General features: G+C 44.2%; 2 long non-coding RNA genes across 2 annotated transcripts; one reads left to right on the top strand and one right to left on the bottom strand.

Moving 5' to 3' along the window:
* On the top strand, positions 1-2213 carry LOC119381401 (uncharacterized). Its single transcript, XR_005181429.2, has 3 exons — positions 1-101; positions 181-328; positions 2001-2213. It is a non-coding gene; the product is annotated as an uncharacterized LOC119381401 (long non-coding RNA).
* A 3276-nt stretch (positions 2214-5489) lies between these two features.
* On the bottom strand, positions 5490-6247 carry LOC125757263 (uncharacterized). The gene is made up of 3 exons (XR_007415190.1): positions 6113-6247; positions 5830-5944; positions 5490-5681 (listed from the first exon to the last, which is right to left on the bottom strand). It is a non-coding gene; the product is annotated as an uncharacterized LOC125757263 (long non-coding RNA).
* Between the last annotated feature and the right edge of the window lie 339 nt (positions 6248-6586).

The following is a 6586-nucleotide window of genomic DNA, read 5'->3' on the forward strand; positions in this document are numbered from 1 at the left end:
GTTGTGTGGTGGATGTTCTCTGGCTGTGTCGCGTACAATAAGAACGGTAGAAGAGTTTCTGAACTCCGGTCGCCTCGGCAGTGCGCCATTGGCCAGCAAAGGTACGTTCTCTTATGGTTTCCTTTAGTGAATAAGGCCGTTGTGTAATGCGTGAATGAAGGTTTTTGTTTCTTTTCGCAGTCGCGTTTTCCTAAACCCATAGTTCATACCGTGTCGTCTGGCATGGACGTAGACCACTGTTGGGTGCTGTGTCGCGTACATACAACAAGAACCGTGGAAGAATTTCTGAACCCTGTCCGCCCCGCCAGTAGGCCATTGGCCAGCAAAGGTACGTTCTCTTATGGTTTTCTTTAGTGAATAAGGCCGTTGTGTATTGCGTGAATAAATGTTTTTGTTTATTTTCGCAGTCGCGTTTTCCTAAACGCACAGTTCTGTATCGCCGTGCATGTCTCGGTGATATCGACATCATTACTTCTGCTTCGTTTCCTTAACACTGTAGTTTCCTTGATGTAATGGTTTGTAGCTGCCAGAGTAGCCATGATAAGCTTAGTTTAGCGTGTCCTTTTGTAGTACTGTGCATTTGTTAGCGTTGTTTTTCGTGGTATGTCGCTACTGTAGTTCTGTTTTTATTTGTTTAGCTGTGTGCGCTTGCTTGTTGTCTCTTTCCCTAGCATGCCAAAGCATAGTTGGAATAAGCGCCGTGCTCAAATCAGCCAATGGTGGAACTGTGCACAAACACGCTATGATTTGTGGACTAACACATCATTTGTCGAGAGAAGAGGGAGCAATGTTTAGGTGACTTTGAGAATTTATTGTACAATCCAGGGCCCGTGCTGCGCTATAATATTTGGCTTGTGTGTTCTCGGGAGCCTCGACTACCTATTTGCAGTGCTTTCTGATCATGCTCAAAAAGTGTTGCAGGGCCCCCGTAAGGTAGTGATACCGGCTAGGTGAACTGATTAGCTCCTATATTGAGAATTAGAAAAGGGAAAAGTACAGTTTGCCTTCATGGAATGGGGAAATTCTCTTGCAGTTCATTGCAGTCAGCGATCCAGTTTCTTAATTCGCTCCTGAATACTGCTTGATCACATGCTTATTCAAAGGCTGTTACCCAAACAATCTACACGGACCTCATCGAGGTTGTGTGCAAGCTAGTATTTGGAAATCTGATATATATATATATATATATATATATATATATATATATATATATATATATATATATATATATATATATATTGTCTCGCAGAGAAAACGAGCCCTAAAAGTAATCGTCTGTCCTATATATATATATATATATATATATATATATATATATATATATATATATATATATATATAATCCAACGTTTGCAGCCGTATTTAGTGCATAACACACCTTTCCTTTCATGTTAGCAGTTTTAATAAAAGCAGCGCTTCATTGTTTGCACCTGATTGGGAACTAATGCATCACACACAAGGCTTAGTCGTGTCCAGTATGAATGTTCTCAAGCTTGCAAGAAATGTTCTCAGTCACCATTTAATGATGATGACACCATACTTGACACCCTTGATGGAAGGCCGTTTGTAGCAGGTTTCAGCTTTGTACTTGACTCTTCAGTGCAGTTAATGCCCTGACTCATTTTATCCTGGAGAAAAGACATATTACATTGGATAATATTTAACTTTCACCTCCTCCAGTTAATTACTTAGCTGTCATGTTTTTCAAATAATTTAACCTACTTTTCTTGAAGCAGTGCGCCTTCATGTCAGATTTTTTGGGGGAAAGACCGACAGTCTCTGCGCATCTTAATACTTTTTCAGTTTACGATAGTTTTGGGTGCCCCCTCAAAGTCATAGAATTGGGGCTCCATTGATGTGTTTTGCAAGAGAGCCACTTTATGCATAAAATGGAAAGAGCAATGCGACAAGTTTCTCTGGTTCAAGCAGTTTCATGAACTCTCGAGTCCTTTACTGTACCGGCTTTATTTTTTTTTACCTTCCTTTCTACTTGAATCCAGGCACACAGCGATCGGACTGAGCATATCAAGTAGCCCCTCCTGTGACCCACAAGACCACACTAATTTGGCCAAGGAGCCTGTCTGGACTTATGTTGGGACTGCTGGCAGACAGTGTGTTTTTTCTGGACTTATGTTGGGACTGCTGGTGGACAGTTTCTGTTTTTTATGGACTTATGCTGGGACTGCTGGCAGACAGTTTCGGTTTCAGTCTTCAGCTGGTCCACAGTTCACTTTTATCATACTGCCTCATTTCTTTTTAGTGTATCTGCGTTCTCTAGACATTTAGCCTGTGTTCTTACACGTTGAGAGTACTCTTATGGTTTACAGCATTGCTTTGCTTATAAACTTATGTGATACTGCCTTGTTGCTTTCGACTCATTTCATTCTCTTGTCATTTCGCCAGTATTGAAACACTCTTATGATTGTATGTGCAGTAATCTTTCGAGGCAATGCATTGTACTCATTGTGTGTAACAAAACATTGCAATAGCCTGAGAAGAGTATTGCACATTTGATGTGTTATCAGATGTGTTATGTGCTATATACCTAAAAGGAACAATGTGAGGTATGCAGCGTGCTCTCCATAGAAGGCAGTACAATACAACTGCTCTTTTATGCCGAGACACCTGCACCTACTTCCAAAATCATAAATACTAAAATTTACAAAATAGTGATTCGCAACAGTTACTTTCAGGTTACAACAGTACATATAGCTAGCACTCAAGTGAGCGAAAAGTATTGTGGCCTACAGTCTGCCGAGCGTTCGTTTTTGAGAGCCATAATTAGTGCACCTCACAAGCCGCTAGACGTCATGTGGATGCGAGCTTAAGGAATGAACATCTTTTAATGTACTGATGGGCTAGTTGGTGAGCCATGATTTTCGAATAGGCAGCGCACAAAAGGGCAACAAATACGCACACATAAGACGCAAACACAAGCGCTCACAGCGCTTGTGTTTGTGTCTTTTATGTGTGCGTATTTGTTGCCTCAGTTTTTGTGTGCTGCCTATTCGAAAAACGTCTTTTAAATGTACGGAACATCCAGCCTTAATATCCATACAACGTACTGAGAGCATGATCCGGGTGCATTTTAGATGATCTATAGTACATCCGTGAAATGTCATGTGGAGAAATGTAGATATCCGGAAGATGTACTGAATATCCCGAAACTAGCATTCTATGGATATCTAATGGACATTCATGGTTTACTGGGTACAGAGATCAATGCTCTGGATATATCGTAGAGACTGCCGGCAGAAGAATTGTAGGCTTTCGTCGATGGTTCGTTATTTCTTCGTAGTCAGTGTTCGTAGTCACTTATAGTGTATCGCGGCTCGAAGTGCTGCATGCAAACCGCACAGCAATCAGTGAGCAACTAGATGCATGTGCGCAAAATCCGATTGTCACCTTCTTTGGGGATTGGCAGGCTCCAAGAACAGGGAATATCTGGGCGCAATTTTGGCCTGCGTGCATATTCACTCATGCACCATGGCGCGTAGCAGGCGTTGAGACACCGATTGAAGCTCAGTAATGCATTAAACGCGCTCAAAACGCGCAATTACACGCGTTCGTAGGCTGCGACGAGCGCGCGCCAAATGCAGACACTCTCCCCAGCTTCAGTACAAAGTGACTACAGCGCCGCCGCTACGGTCGCCCGTCGGAGCATCACCCGAGATGCGGCGCGGCCGCTCCGTTCGTTCTACTGCCCCCTTCTAGTACACTGTAGCTAGGTACCTAGGGAGAGAATCTCTAAGGATTTTCGATGGTGGCGCCGTCACATCTTGGCGGGGCTTTCTGGAACGCCTCGCCCGACCGGTGTCGGGAGACATACGTTTCAATAGATGACGTCACTGCTACGTCACGCACGTGTGACGTCACTTGAAGACTTTTTTCCCTAAGTTAGTTTTGACATTTCCCCGTGTCGCCACGGAGTGCCTAGTATGTCACGTGCTTCATGAATTTCGTCCCTTATGTCCTAGTCGTCCTAGTGTCATCTTCACCTCCGCCGGCGCTGTCTCCGCGCACGTGTCACGAAGTGTCGTCGGTGTCGTCAAGTAGCCGCAAAAGTCAATACTCCCATGAAATGCGACGTTTGTGGCGTTGGCCTGTCTTCACTGGAAAAATATGTGGAGCACCACATCGCAGCGCACAAATTCGCCGCCGACTACGTGCAGCAGGCGTTCCACAAAGATAAAGGTGAGTACCCATCCTGTTTTCAGTTTATAGATGTTGGAAAAGACAGTGTCAGTGCATTTTTATCATCTTTTGTGGTGAGGCTGTACAGCACATGACCGTTTCCACGTGCATTCACTGTGCCAGCTAGTTATAATTCGTATGTGCTTGTCGCGTAGAAAAAAAAAAAAAGAAAAGTATGCACAGAGGCACTCGATCACAATTTGCTCGATCACACTGAAAGTACTGCCGCTTGCATCGCTTTTTTTGTTTTCCCTCTAAAAACAAAGCAGAGCAAATATGTCCGGTGGATACATGATGTGTTGAAACAGGTGAGCGCACAAGACAGGGACTTTGTTGCAGCAAAACTGCGCTACTACTGCGCTCTTTCCTGTCTCCCTTCTTTCCTGCTGGTTGCGCAGTAAGGGCGAGTTTACAAGACAGGGACAGTGAAAACGACACATAGAGCGCTACTTCCAACTAACATTTAATGCACTACACTCATCACGTGGTAACATCGAGTGCTTCAGAACAAGACTATCAAAAAAAAAAATTAATTTTTTTTCTTCCGTGCGCTTTTTTTTTCTCGCTAAATATTACAGGCGGTAACGTGCCCATGGAAACAGGGCGACAAAGCGAAAAAACCCTTGATACCATACAGAAGTTTTTGACCGAGCTCATGAATGCGTTCCCAAGCAACATTTTATCCTTGGCAGAATGTCGGCCTGATGTCGCTGGCCAACTGCACTGTCGTTGGCCCAACCTTGGCAACCAATGTAGGGCCGGTCTTGGGGATTGACATTGGCCTCATGTGGGCCTGCGTCGGCACCCGATGTAGGCCCGTCCACCGTGGCCGACGATGCCGAGTGCATGCCGCTCGCGGGTTGACCAAGGCCTGACATCACATAAGCGTCGATTTACCGACGGCCGTGGGTCGGTTGCGGACGTTCCTCGCTAGTATTGCTCTGTTTTTTTTTCTTATTTTTTGTGCGTGTTCTAACAAAACGCATCAATTGTTTTTCTGGTGTGTTGATGCGTGTCGTATTTAATGTGAACGGGCAGTTTATAGAGGCGTTTAACTCTATCTGAATTAATTACGGGCAGAGTGCACATGTAAGACGGAATTAAACGCCTCTAACGGTCTGTACTAACGTGTTAATACGTAACACACAATAACAGAAAGACGTGAATATAAGTTTTCTCTCTTTATATGTTTATTTTGCAATTGTATAGATGCACTAATTTTACATGCAACATTGTTCGCACGGAGCGTTTGCATCAGCCCTTGTGCAACGCAACTGTACAGTCCGTGTGGTCGCTGCATGATAGCGCTGACATATATATAAAACGGACGGCATTCTTGTTGGATCGGCTCCCTTCTTTCGGCCAGTTCTCGTGCTCTTGGCCCTGAACACGTACGCAGATGCGACGTTTTACCGTCGAGATGTGAGAGGGTAAATCGCCACCCTCATCAAGATGTGAGACTTGCATTGTTCTTCTGTCGGAAAAGACTGAAAGAAAGAACAATGAATAATACTCTGAGAAAGGTAGACTATTTACTTCACCAGTTGCACAGTCATGTCGTGTCTAGAAACTCTATTCACACAACTAAACAAAATTATTTTGTCACTGCACAAATAAGAAAAACACTGCACTTACAATAAATGCGAGTGTGCTGAAATTCTGAGAAGTGCTTCAAGCTCCACAGTGCACAAACTTGATAATATGTGGAGACAGGATGGATTGAGGTTTTCATTGTTGGCTCGTAATGTCACTGCAAAACAAATGGAACAATAAATAGATTAATGAGAACACAATCTTACCTTCAAAGCGGCCGCGGGCCAGTCACATATTATGTAGTCGGCATTTACAGCACACTTGCGACCAAATTCAACGTGAAAAGCGATTGCGTGAAACTTTTGTAACCAAGCATGCGTCTTACCAGAATTCTTTTCAGTTGGCGAGACCAGCGCAGCACGCTATCCACACCAGTCCTTGTTGCAGTGTTCCTTAGAGAAAACGGCAAAATAGGTTACGGTCTTACAATAAGATGCCACAAATAAAAAACAAGAAAATCTTGCATATTTGCCCGTCAACGATGTCTTGGGTCCACGGACAAATATAACCACCGTTCGCCTGAACATTTCTTATCTGCCCGCTAGAAGAGACGACCAGATTGACGCATCAATTGCGCAAATAAAATTTGATTTTGTCGCTAGACAAAAGTCACCATACGATACACCGAGGAAATAGAATGTCACTTACGAGTTCGCGTCAAATCCTCGGCAGCGGGAGACGGCCGCGCGCCTCTAGGATCAAGGCAAACGAAATGCTTCTGAGTGCTTGCCCAATGCCCGCCTCTGCGTTCAGGACGTCCTCGCTCGAAAGAGCTACGATTTCGCGGGAAGGGAACTCC

The sequence above is a fragment of the Rhipicephalus sanguineus genome, chromosome 2 (genome assembly GCF_013339695.2).
Source record: "Rhipicephalus sanguineus isolate Rsan-2018 chromosome 2, BIME_Rsan_1.4, whole genome shotgun sequence".
Classification (NCBI taxonomy): Eukaryota; Metazoa; Arthropoda; class Arachnida; order Ixodida; family Ixodidae; genus Rhipicephalus; species Rhipicephalus sanguineus.